Raw genomic sequence first — 14,219 nt, forward strand, 5'->3', positions numbered from 1 at the left:
TATAATGATTATTTCTGGAGATGGGGGATTTGCCTCCTATGATAATTCTCTTATCTGCAGAAGGATAGAATCAATTTAATTCCCAAGTAGCAATATTGAGATGTCTTTTTATTGGTTTGCTTGATTATTTTTTAAACTTCTGTAACTATTGATGGAAACTAATTAAAACTAAATGCACATCAGCTTTTATTAAATGGCTGCTACTGAGATGGTGAAGTTCAGGAAATTGTAGGCCAGCCCATTCCCTTTAATGATGTTAGCTGATTCACAATTGGGGTAATTTCAGATTTATGAGATTTAAAGTATCTATATGTCCTATTTCCTGAAGAATTTTTAATAAAGAAATGAATGTATGTGCCATTTCAGTCTAATGAGAACAGAACCGCTAACTGAATAATGTATTTTCTTTGCCTGAAATCAAATTTCACCGACCCTGGGAGTGTTACTGTGGACAAGAGTACTTGGGGTTTATCTATCAAGTAAACGAAAGTCTTTCGCCACTGATTTGTGAAGTATCACCTCCCCACTAGGTACTTTTGTCACAACAAATTATGGTAAAATGATTAATTTAAACTTGAGATGCTGCAGTCATATATTATTAGCATTTAGGTCATAAGCACTTTTTTAATGGTTGTTTCATTAGAAGGGCAAGTTTGGAGACTGATGTAAGTTACCCAAATGTTTTTATGCAGAAACTAGAAAAAGTTTGCCGGGAACCCTGAGAGCCATAGCATTTGAGATCTGGAAGGAAGCTTTGAGCAAAGCTTTTCTGGAGGGAGGGATGGAGAAGTAAGCAGAGCAAGGAGCTGAGAACCTAGAGCTGCAGTTCCTCTGCTCACCCTCATCTAGCATGTGGTGTTAGGCCCAGTAGGGAACTCCTGGGCCCACTGTTTCCTTCTCTGTAATTGGAGAGGTTGATTACTCATATGCCTACCTGGAAAGTAGTCAGCATGAAATGAAACATCCTGAGAGCATTTTGTAAACTATAAAGCCCCGTGTCACGGTGAGTTGTTATTATTACTGTTATCTAGAAAGGCCCTCCTCACTTTTCAGAAGAGCAGAAGTGTGCAGTGACTTGCCCAAAAGCATTATTTGGCAAAACTAGGCCTGGAATCCAAGATATTCCAACCTCCAGTCCAGATTCTTCCTGATCCTGTGGGACATTGAGAGAGCCAAGAGGGAGATAGTGAGTGCAATGTTAGGGCCACCACTGGGTTCTGGGCAACTTGGTTACATTACTTTGCCTTGTAATTTCATGGGAAAACATAATTACAGGCCAGAAGTGATGATGCTGGATGAGCAACATCAGCATTGCAGCTGGGCCCACTGAAAAAAAGAAAACCACATGATGTAGGGTACACAGTTCACCAAGTCCCCCTGAATGAAAACAATTTGTAGCCAAAAAAGGGTAATAGGACTGTCTATAGGGGAACAACCTCTCTTTTTAAAATGAAACAGCTAGACAGATAATTTTAAAACTGAGAAGGGCTCTTGTCCAAATTGACTATTTTCCCCAAAAATAGTATCCTTTGTCTTGTTTTCATTCCTGCTGTTTCTAGCATATCTAATGTCCGAGTGCACGTCTACCCTTAATGTCTAGTTCAAACATTAGGAAAAGCACCCCCCACTTTTTTTTTTAAATCTTAGTCATGTTTAAGTTTTCTAAAGAATTTTCCTATACATCAAAGGCAGGCAAAAAACAAAGCAGACGTAATAGAAGAATCATTAAAGCTGTCAAATTGGTGGAGCCAGGATTTAAATCTCAGAGTGTCTGCCCCCAGACCCATTGCTTTTTTTATTTCATTAAAAGCAAAATAACACTTGTATTCTTAAAACAGGGATTACATACACACAGGAGTCAAGGGGCTTAGAACCCTCATGGAGATTTATATTTATGCACAAAGAAATCACATGTTTTTGCCTGTGTTCCCAGACCTGAAATATCAACTAGCCAGGCTAACCAAGAAGTATCACATAAGTGTTAAGCTATTAATACCAGGTTGCTAGGCTGCCAGAAAAAAAAAAAAAAAAAAAAACACTAATATAAAGCGGTAGTCTGATGTCTTCATTGAGCCTTATATTTGTTCAGATCTCTGTCCCAGTCCTTGTAGGGAGATGGACAGGCTGGAGAAAGAACATGCCTGAGCCAAAGCAACCCATGTGTCAATGAGTAGTAGAGTAGGACAGGGGGTCTTGGGGCTGTTGGTGGACAGTGGGACTGAGAGCTGGCACAGAAGGATTAGGAGCACACAGAGAGAGAGTGTCCAGGATGACTGTCATAAATTAGGTTAGAATGCAAAGCATGTCTAGCTAATTCTCAAGTATAGAATCTCTGCAGACAACTTTCTCATCAGGTAGAAGGAAGAATAGAGGGTACAAGCCGGTGAGAATGATAGCCCCCCTAGTGATATCAACTATCCCCACTTTCTTAATGGTGGGGGGGATGGTGGTGGTCTAGTCCCCAAATAACCAATTAAGACAATAGAACAAAGCCCAGGTCTGAGCTTAAATTCTCAGATCCTCTTGGTCTCTGAAGGAGGTCCAGACAATATCAGGCTAACAGTAGCTTTTTCTTAAATGCATGCAGATATGCTAATAGTGCTCATCAGGCTTATAGCTCACTCAAATTTAATTCAGAGTATTTCATTTGTGTCTTCACTGTAGTTGCCAGGACAGATGTGTGCATGGCTCAGGCACACTTCCCTCTGCCTGAGACAGATGTTAGGGTATTGGACCATGCTGGCACAGTGCCAGCATGTTTATTAGCAAAAATAGATTGTCAGCCTTCTTTCCCCCAATGGAGGGTTTTCATCTTTGTAGTTAAAATGCAAATCCAAGCTCAGAAAAAGAGACAGATTTTGAGGGATGTAGAGGAAGGTGGAGGAAGTACAGTGAAAGTAGAGAAGAAAAGAGAAAGTGATTGAAAGAAGAAAGAGGGAAAGCTTCAGGCTTGTCACTTCCTCTCACTAAACATGATTTAGATGATTTCTGATTCTCACACATCACTGGGATTTACCTGGGGTGGGGGGAGACTAAAATGCAGAATCCTGGGCCCCACCCCAGAACTATTACTTCATAAGGCCAGAGAACTTTATTTTTAAGCTTCCTGGGAGATTCTCAGTCACTGCAGCAGTAGGCTAGGGGTCAGTCTTGAGAACCAATGGGCTGAGGCAATCTCTAAGGTTTCTTTCTAGCCTTAAGAACTGTAAGAAGAGTAAAAGGAGTGGTGGGGACCACATGAACACAGAGGGCACACACTGCTGTATTCATGTTGCTTTATTTTTTTTATTTTATTTTATTTTATTTTTTTTTTTTTGAGACGGAGTGTCGCTCTGTCCCCCTGGCTGGGGGGCAGTGGCGAGATCTCGGCTCACTGCAAGCTCCGCCTCCCGGGTTCACGCCATTCTCCTGCCTCAGCCTCCCGAGTAGCTGGGACTACAGGCGCCTGCCACCACGCCCGGCTAATTTTTTGTGTTTTTATTAGAGACGGGGTTTCACCATGGTCTCGACCTCCTGACCTGGTGATCCGCCCGCCTCGGCCTCCCAAAGTGCTGGGATTACAGGCGTGAGCCACCGCGGCCGGCCTTCATGTTGCTTTACACTGCAGAACACGCACCCCTCCAGGCAAAAACTGGTAAGATACTGAGATCAGAGAATGAGGAAAGGAAGGAATGTTTGGCATTGACGTTGGTAGTTTGTGTTGATGTTGGTATTGACACCTCTTTTCCATTACTGGAGATACTTATTTCACTAAATGTGCACAAGTCCTGACAAATGAGAGTAGTGCATCCCTACCTTGTAAGTCTCAGATGCTTTGATCTCTTTGTCCAGCCGTCTAATCTGCCAAGATGCTCTGAGCTCCTGCCCTCCCCTGATGGGCCACGCTACTAGAGAGAATCAGAGCAGGTAGAAAGGAGGTGGCAGCCCCACTGACTTTAGACTCTTTTCCTGGCTTCTGGATGCTGAAACCTGTCTCTTCATCTGTCTTTCTCTTCGAAGACAGTTTTATTAGTAGGTTTCTATTAACTCTCTGGGTAGAGCAGACAACCCTCCCAGCTCTGCCAGAAGGACCAAGTGATTTGTTTCAATCAGAGGCCCAGGAAGAATGTTTCTTCCAACTCCTTCCCCTAGCCCTCTCCAAGCCTCATCAAAACTTATTTGACTAACGAAAGCAATACAGAATGTCTGGAAAGCAGAAGATCCTCTCAGCCCAATACAACTATGTTTATTTCATCTAGTCCCCTGATGAATTTTCATATTCATATTTTACCTAGAGTGCTTGTGATTTTATGGGACTTTTTTCTTGTTTCTTGATAATCATTTGTAAAAGCTGTAAAATTCTTCTTCTAGAAAAGGTACCACTTTGTTTATCAAAATACTTATAGTGCTTCCTGTGTATCAGGTACATAAATATTATAATAAATATTAATGCAGTTCATTCTCATAATATTTATAAATTCATTTCACATTCGACCATATTATGCCCATGTTACAGGTGAGGAAACCAAGGCTGAGAGGTTAGGTTACCTGCCCAAGGACACACAGTTATGAGTGACAGAGACAGGCATGTGCTCAGCTATGCTCATAACCACTATGCTATGCTGGCGTTTTATTTAACCACCTTTCTACTGTTTAATATTTAAGCTGCTTATAGTTTTTTATAATTATAAAAAAACTACAAAGACCATCCTACTGCCTGTGGCTTTTTATTCTTCTGGATTATTTGTTTAGGATAGGTTTTCTAAGAGATCTGCCTGCCACATTTGCTGTTTTGAGCTGACAGACAGGGGTGACAGTCTTACATGAATTCCCACTGGGGAAATCTGAACTGCAGGGAGAAGGAACACTTTCTCATGAGTTTGTTAGTGCTTGATTCATGGCCAGTGTAATCTAAGAGCAATAAGGGGAAACTATAAAGCTCACAGTTTGGCGAAGATGAAAGGTTCAGATGTTGGATGATAACCTTGCAGCCAGCTAGTGCTCAATTACTGTCTCCTGGTTGACTTGGCAGCAATAAAACCACTCTTTAAATAAGAAAACTGTTTTATTTATTTCAGTAGGGAAATAAAAACAGAATAGCTCTTTAGTGGCAAATAGATTAGCCAACCAGTTGAGCTTAGCCTTTCTCCTTCAACCTGGATGTTTTGACATACTGTAGACAGAAGTTTGGTTTGGAGGTCAAGCTGTGTTCTCTAGAATTTCTGTATAGACAGGGTTGGGGTTGGCAGTCCTTTTGGAAGGGGGTACTAAGAGGACTTGTTGTGAAGCTATGTTTGCATAGCAAGCATAGGTTTTCCCTTCTACAGTATGTTTATATAGAGGATGACTTGGAGCAGAGGAGCTCATGGAGATTATGCCCCCGTCATGCTTAAGGTTTTCCAACTGATATTGGGCCAAAATTATCAGAGGTCTTGATATCTCAGAGGGCATTTCTTTGTGTTTTCTCATATATGACATAGGACCACTGTTCTTTGCTTAGAATGATATCATAATATCAAAAACTGAAGATAATTTCCATTTGGGAGAGCCAGGCCATCATACATCTTCAACCCAACACACACACTCTTCTGGCAGAGGGACTTTCTTCTCCTGGACCATCCCAGTTTTAACAATAATACATCTGTTCCCCATTCTTCCCAATTATAAATGTAATTACCATATCCCATTAGCACATTTTATTAAAATAGTCTTCCTATCACATAGAAGTGATAAATCCGAAAATCAAAGATGAGAAAAGTGGAATGTCAGAGTAAGAAGAAAATAGAAATAGCTTATTTCTCCCCCTAAGTGTTCAGGTAAATTGCAGTGAGCCAAAGAGGCCTCAATGAAGTGTGTTAATGGCATAGTTAGAATAGGTAGACTGCTTCATTGGTCCACACCTTCCCTTACACCATAGCTCACTGTGTCATTTATCAAGCATTGAAAGCCTCTAAAATGTTTGTTTAAATGAGCAAGAATACTCTGTGGCTGGTATGGGGGGGTAGGGAGTGGTCCTGACCACATTTTAAGAACGTACAATGAGTAAGTAAATAAGACCTGAAAGAGAGGGATTAACGTCCATAGGCAGTATGCAGCATACCTGATGGTGTTGCCTGGCAACCTACAGCCAGTCCTGCAGCAAGAGTCCCAGACAAAGAGGGAATTGAGGATGTGCTCAGATTAATTGGGTTTATCACTCCACCCCTGTTTTTTTACTGTGGCTGCAACTGGATGAGGGGCCTCTTTTTTAAAATGTAGCTGGGATTTGTTTTCATCAGATGTGGTAAGACTTGCAGACATGGAAATGACTGTCATGAAGGAAGAAGTTTATACTCACAGATCCCTGGAAAGAAGAGGTACTACACACCGTGCAGGGCCACATGGGGAAGCACCAGGTTTAATGAGGATGCAGAGAGCCTTTATTGTGGTTTTCATAAAAAGAAATGGGTAAGGCAGGGTAACCATGGTAGACAGGTTTAGTTTGAATGATTTTAGTGGGCTCTGGGCTATAGGGATTGTCCCTAGTTGCCAGGTACCTAGCCCTGGGGTGATTAGGGCTGAGGGATAGTGCCCTGGACTGCAAGAAGCTGATTAAAGGAGATGGGGGGTTGGGAGGTATATGAACTCTGGTTTGGTGGAATTGCACATCAAAGGTGTGATTGCAGACAAGTTTACTATCTCTAGGAATTATCTAACCCTGGAATGGTCAACCCCTACCCAGATGCAGAAGGCCTCAGATGCCACAGCATAAGAATAAAGAAAAAAAAATACAACTAATACCGCAGTACACACACACAGACACACAGACACACACACACACACACACACACACACACACAAATTCTACTCTCTGTTTTGTGACATAAGAGGCATCTCTATTTTAGGGGCTGATGTTCACAGAATGTGTAAGGAACCTTAAAGAGTATCACTGGAAGATCTCCTATTCCCTGTCCCTTTGACGTCAAGTACACAGCCAGCAAGTCTGCAGTCAGTTCTAATGCCAAGCAAGATGCCTCACTTCATGAGAAAAGTTACTCTTCTTTCAAGATTTGCTCTTAGGACCTAATGAACATCAAAGGATTTTATACAACAGCAGCATGTAGTCCAAGAGACACAGGCTTGAAAGATCAACTCCAAGAAGTTCAGGACTCCTATTTGGTCATTTTGGTTGTCTCAACGCAGAAAAGTGGAAAATGCATTTTTCTCAGCTCACCTCACAGGTTAAACCAGAGTTCAGGCATGAACTATGTCATTTCCTATCATGCACAGTGAGCACTGCTGAAAAGCATTGTCTGGAAATACTATATTATGCCATAGTTAAATTAGTTTCAGTAATGAAAATAAACATTTGCAGAGCCTTTTGTGTTTGTAAAATGGTTTACAAGCACCGGCTGGCTCACTTGTTAATAATTACTTTCGGGGATTCTTAACAATGCACATTTAAGAGATAAAAGTGATGATTTGGATGGGATTAGGAGAAAAAACAAGTAATAGAAAAGCATTTAACACAGTCATTTTCAGTTTTATACTCTCTGCAAGCCTGTACCAACTAACTTTATCATTTTCATTGCATTTCATCCCATATTCCTAATCTTCGAAGACCAGCACAAATACACTCAATGCTGGGTAAAATCATGGTTTAAGCTTTACATTATCACTCTTCCTTGTTGCCATTTTGTGTCTTGATTTGCATATAGCATGGGTGCAACTCAGGAAGCCCTCCACAAACACACCCACCCAATTACCATGGAGACAGGAAACCCAGCTCCCTGCCCTTCCTCTGCCTCTGATGTAACAGATGACCCTAAGAACTTCATTGCGTCTCTAAGCCTCAGCGCTCCCACCTGTAAAATGGCTGAGGAAGGAAGGATGCAGGGGAAATGGGGGAATCTATAAATTCACAAATCTGTGATCTTGCCACTATCATTGTCTAAAGCTCAAACTGGTTTTTAAATCTAGTGAATCCATGATATTGCCACTCTTGTCTGAAGCTTGGAAGTGTGATGCCATGCATCTCACTGCTCATTTTCTTATTAAAACCCAAACTGTGACACATCAGTGGAACCACACGAGTGTATGTACATGCGCGTGCACACACACACACATACAGCTTACCAAACTTTACCTAGGAGGGAATTTACACCATTGGTGAACTGCAGATATTCCAAAAACACTTAAAAATTTTTAATTTCAAATATCTCTCGAATTTTCTTTTTTTTTTTTTTTTTTTTCTTTTCTTTTTTGAGATGGAGTCTCACTCTGTCACCCACGCTGGACTGCAGTGGTGTGATCTCAGCTCACTGCAAGCTCCGCCTCCTGGGTTCACATCATTCTCCTGCCTTAGCCTCCCGAGTAGCTGGGACTACAAGGCACCCGCCACCACACCTGGCTCATTTTTGTATTTTTATTAGAGACAGGGTTTCACCATGTTAGCCAGGATGGGCTTGATCTCCTGACCTCGTGATCCTCCCGCCTCGGCCTCCCAGAGTGCTGGGATTACAGGTGCGAGCCACCACACCCGGCCAATATCTCTTGAATTTTCTATTCTAATCTCAGTTTAATATCACAGTATTTTTAGTCAAATTGTTAGGTAATATTGACCCTTTAGATCAATGTTATCCTGCAGCATTTGGGTATCTTCGGGCCACCCCACATGTGCACCATGCCTGCTCTCTGGTATAAGAAGAGTAGTTGAAGCCTCATGCTCCTCTTATTTCATGCCTTGGTGAACCCTAAGTCTGAAGTTAGGTTGCAGATTGAACAGTGGACTCCATTTCCTCTGCTCTGTTTTTAAACTGCCTCTTGATGGGTTCTTAAACCCATCTGCTGGTAAAGCCTGAAGTGCTCCGGGACATATGATAAGAACCAAAGACATGTTTGAGAATAAAGCTATTCTATGGGGAAATTTTCCATGACACTCATGTTCAACTTTACTGCATAACTCTAACTGATTTTTTAGTGGTGGTACATACCTCAATAATAATCACTGTATTTATATATTATTTAGGGTTATCTTTGAAGCACTTTTGATGTATTTGAGCAGTAACCACCATTTTTTGAGTATGTACATGCTACACAGCCTGTCATACACCAACCATGTCAGTCAGGAGCCCCACAGGGAACAAATGGCACTCAAATGGCGTAAGTGGGTAAGTTTGGACCTTTCAAAGGCAGTGTTTCATAATAATGACAAATCTCATGGATAATGAACCTTATCAAGGTTTTCCATAAAGAATTCTTTTCTGGTACCTTCCTAAGCATTTCACTGTGTGTAGAAAATTAGTGTAATTTAATAAGCTGCTGATTCAGTATCCTGAAAATAACTTCCTAATGTCCCCCTTCTAAAGTAAAAAATCTTAAGCCCCAAAGGAATCTAGTCGTTGTTTATTCATTATTCATTCATGAATTATGTTATATTAACATGAAAGCATGCCCTAGTCATAAACACACACACACACACACCCTTAAAAATGAATATTGTTAACTTACCCAAGATTGATTGATCAAATCACAAGTAATAATGTCATAATTCACTTTGGAAAACTTTCTGCTATAATAATGAGATATCAAATCCAATTTTAATTGATTACTTTGTTGTAGTTTTTAAAACTCTATTGGAAAGACAAATGATTCCATAGTAATGTGGTTGCTGTTTCCTTCTTGCCCAAGCAGGAAATTGGAGTCTGTATCTGTTAATGTAGCTTCTGACTTTATTCTTGGCTTGGGGCTTTCCTTTTCCTAGGCCCATGCTACATAATCCAGCATAGCCATGTGGTAGCTGTTATTTTCAGTAAGTCTCACAATTTGAGATCCAGCTTCACCAACCCATAGTAACATGGCTCTGCCATGCTAACAACTTCTCTGAGCCTAAATCTGCAAAATGGGAATAATTCTCAATTTCGTTGAGATTTAAACATCCGTCATGATGTTTAAATAGGACAATGTTAAGAAAATGAACCAGCATAATACTTACTGCATAAAAAGAGTTCAAGATATGCTCAATTCTCTACTTTTCCCTCATGTATGTAATAGGGCTGTGGTCATCTCCCTCTAAGACAGTGGTTTATGGACATTCTGATTCAGCCATGATCATAAAGAATGGTCTGACAGAGAAGTCTCATATATTGCATGTTCCTTCTAAACTTGGCTATATTGACATTTTTAACAGCTTTAGTTAAGTATATATTGCATATTATCAAATTTACCCATTGTAGGTATACAGTTAACTTTTTTTTTCATAAATCTATGGGGTTATGTAACCCTCAATATAGTCCAGTTATACAACGTTTCTATCACCCCAAAAAGTTTCCTTATTGTGCCCATTTATAGTACTTCACTCCCACCTCCAGCCCTAAGCAACCACTGAGCTGCATTTTTCTCTATAAATTTACCTTCTCTAGATTATTCATATAGATGAAATTATACATTCTGTATAGTCTCTTGCATCTGGCTTTTTTACTATGCATAATGTTTTTGAGGTTTATTCATGTTATAGCCTGTATCAAAATTTCATTCCTTTTTATTGTGCAATAATATTCCATCATAAGGATATGACACAGTTTGTTCACCTATTCACCAGGCGATGGACATTTGGGTTATCTGTTAACAGTAATGTTAGGCCGGGTGCAGTGGCTCATGCCTGTAATCCCAGCACTTTGGGAGGCCAAGGCAGGCAGATCACTTGAGGCCACGAGTTCGAGACCAGCTTGGCCAACATAGAGAAACCTTGTCTCTACTAAAAAATACAAAAATCAACCAGGTGTGATGGGATATGCCTGTAATCCCAGCTACTCGGGAGGCTGAGGCATGAGAATCGCTTGAGCCTGGGAGGCAGAGGTTGCAGTAAGCCAAGGTCGTACCACTGCACCCCCAGCCCAGGCCACAGAGCAAGAGTCTTGATTCAAAGAAAGAAAAGAAAAGAGAGAGAAAGAAAGATGCCTATGAACATTCGTATACATGTCTTTGGGTGTACATATGTTTTCACTTTTCTTGAATAGATACCTAGGAGTGAAATTGCAGTGTTGGGTGGTTTGTGTTTAACTCTTTAAAACTGACAAATTGTTTTTCAAAGTGGCTGTACCATTTTACATTCCCATAAAAAATATGTAAATATTACAGTTTCTCCCCATCAGCACCAATACTTGTATTGTCTTTTTTGTTATAGCCATTCTAGTGAATATGAAGTGATATTCATTATGGTTTTAATTTACGTTTCCCTAATGACTAATAATATTGAATATTTTTCAGTGTATTTATTTGCCATCCATATGTCTTTTTTGGTGACGTGTCTATTCATATATTTTGCCCATTTTTGATTGGGGTGTAAGAGCCCAATTTTTTATTGAGTTGTAACAGTTCATTATATATATTCTAGATATAGGTCTTTAGCAAACCTATGTTATGCAGATATTTTCTCCTGTGACTTATATTTTCTGTCTGTGGCTTATATCTTTATTTTCTTTCTTTTTTTTATTTTATTTTATTTTTTTTATTATACTTTAAGTTCTAGGGTACATGTGCATAACGTGCAGCTTTGTTACATATGTATACTTGTGCCATGTTGGTGTGCTGCACCCATCAACTCGTCAGCACCCATCAATTCATCATTTATATCAGGTATACCTCCCAACGCAATCCCTCCCCCCTCCCCCCTCCCCATGATAGGCCCCGGTGTGTGATGTTCCCCTTCCCGAGTCCAAGTGATCTCATTGTTCAGTTCCCACCTATGAGTGAGAACATGCGGTGTTTGGTTTTCTGTTCTTGTGATAGTTTGCTAAGAATGATGGTTTCCAGCTGCATCCATGTCCCTACAAAGGACGCAAACTCATCCTTTTTTATGGCTGCATAGTATTCCATGGTGTATATGTGCCACATTTTCTTAATCCAGTCTGTCACAGATGGACATTTGGGTTGATTCCAAGTCTTTGCTATTGTGAATAGTGCNTTTTTATGGTTTTAGGTCTACCATTTAAGTCTTTAGTCCATCTTGAATTAATTTTTGTATAAGGTGTAAGGAAAAGATCCGGTTTCAACTTTCTACATATGGCTAGCCAGTTTTTGCAGCACTGTTTATTAAATAGGGAATCCTTTCCCCATTTCTTGTTTTTGACAGGTTTGTCAAAGATCAGATGGTTGTAGATGTGTGGTATTATTTCTGAGGGCTGTGCTCTCTGTTCCATTGGTCTATATCTCTGTTTTGATACCAGTACTATGCTGTTTTGGTTACTATAGCCTTGTAGTATAGTTTGAAGTCAGGTAGCCTGATGCCTGCAGCTTTGCTCTTTTTGCTTAGGATTGTCTTGGTGGGCCCTTTTTTGGTTTCATATGAACTTTAAAGTAGTTTTTTCCAATTCTGTGAAGAAAGTCATTGGTAGCTTGATGGGGATGGCATTGAATCTATAAATTACCTTGGGCAGTGTGGCCATTTTCATGATACTGATTCTTCCTATCCATGAGCATGGAATGTTCTCCCATTTGTTTGTGTCTTCTTTTATTTCGTTGAGCAGTGGTTTGTAGTTCTCCTTGCAAAGGTCCTTCACAGCCCTTGTAAGCTTGATTCCTAGGTATTTTATTCTCTTTGTAGCAATTGTAAATGAAAGTTCACTCATGATTTGGCTCTCTGTTTGTCTGTTTTTGGTGTATAGGAATGCTTGTGTTTTTTGCACATTGACTTTGTATCCTGAGACTTTGCCGAAGTTGCTTATCAGCTTAAGAAGATTTTGGGCTGAGACGAAGGGATTTTCTAAGTAGACAATCATGTCATCTGCAAGCAGAAACAATTTGAATTCCTCTTTTCCTAATTGAATACCCTTTATTTCTTTCTCTTGCCTTATTGCCCTGGCCAGAACTTCCAACACTGTGTTGAATAGGAGTGGTGAGAGAGGGCATCCTTGTCTTGTGCTGGTTTTCAAAGGGAATGCATCCAGTTTTTGCCCGTTCAGTGTGATACTGGCTGTGGGTTTGTCATAAATAGCTCTTATTGTTTTGAGATAAGTTCCATCAATACCTAGTTTATTGAGAGTTTTTAGCATGAATGGGTGTTGAATTTTGTCGAAGGTCTTTTCTGGATCTATTGAGATAATCATGTGGTTTTGTCATTGGTTCTGTTTATGTGATGGATTACATCTATTGATTTGCTTATGTTGAACCAGCCTTGCATCCCAGGGACGAAGCCAACTTGATCATGGTGGATAAGCTTTTTGATGTGCTGCTGGATTCGGTTTGCCAGTATTTATTGAGGATTTTCACATCAGTCTTCACCAGGGATATTGGTGTAAAATTCTCTTTTTTTGTTATGTCTCTGCCAGGCATTAGTATCAGGATGATGCTAGCCTCACAAAATGAGTTAGGGAGGATTCTCTCTTTTTCTATTGATTGGAATAGTTTCAGAAGGAATGGTACCAGCTCCTGTTTGTACCTCTGGTAGAATTCGGCGTGAATTCATCTGGTCCTGGACTGTTTTTGGTTGGTAGGCTATTAATTTTTGCCTCAATTTCAGAGTCTATTATTGATCTATTCAGAGATTCAGCCTCCTCCTGATTTGGTCTTGGGAGGGTGTATGTATCCAGGAATTTATCCGTTTCTTCTAGATTTTCTAGTGTATTTATGTAGAGGTGTTGATAGTATTCTCTGATGGTAGTTTGTATGTCTGTGGAATCAGTGGTGATATCCCCTTTTATTATTTTTTATTGCGTCTATTTGATTCTTCTCCCTTTTATTCTTTATTAGTCTTGCTAGCAGCCTATCAATTTTGTTAATCTTTTCAAACATCCAGCTCCTGGATTCATTGAGTTTTTGAAGGGTTTTTTTGTGTCTCTGTCTCTTTCAGTTCTGCTGTGATCTTAGTTATTTCTTGCCTTCTGCTAGCTTTTGAATTTGTTTGCCCTTGCTTCTCAGTTCTTTTAATTGTGATGTTAGGGTGTCAATTTTAGATCTTTCTTGCTTTCTCTTGTGGGCATTCAGTGCTATAAATTTCCCTCTACACACTGCTTTAAACGTGTCCCAGAGATTCTGGTACGTCATGTCTTTGTTCTCATTGGTTTCAAAGAAATTATTTATTTCTACCTTAATTTTGTTATGTACCCAGTAGTCATTCAGGAGCAGGTTGTTCAGTTTCCGTGTTGTTGTGCGGGTTTGAGTGAGTTTCTTAATCCTGAGTTCTAATTTGATTGCACTGTGGTCTGAGAGACAGTTTGTTATAATTTCTGTTCTTTTACATTTGCTGAGGAGTGCTTTACTTC

General features: G+C 40.1%; 1 protein-coding gene across 12 annotated transcripts in view; it reads left to right on the forward strand.

Moving 5' to 3' along the window:
* TMEM108 (transmembrane protein 108) overlaps nt 1-14,219 on the forward strand; it is a 339,699-nt gene that overhangs the window by 245,224 nt on the left and 80,256 nt on the right. Inside the window, exon 1 of one of the 12 annotated variants that reach the window (XM_017872410.1) lies at nt 9,110-9,128. The exons of the other annotated variants lie outside the window; for them this stretch is intronic. The gene's annotated coding sequence lies outside the window, so the exon portion shown is untranslated. Of the gene's footprint in view, nt 1-9,109; nt 9,129-14,219 lie in introns of those variants that run through there. 12 annotated transcript variants of the gene reach the window in all.

The sequence above is a fragment of the Rhinopithecus bieti genome, unplaced genomic scaffold (assembly GCF_001698545.2).
Source record: "Rhinopithecus bieti isolate Rb0 unplaced genomic scaffold, ASM169854v2 scaffold_7308, whole genome shotgun sequence".
Taxonomy (NCBI): Eukaryota; Metazoa; Chordata; class Mammalia; order Primates; family Cercopithecidae; genus Rhinopithecus; species Rhinopithecus bieti.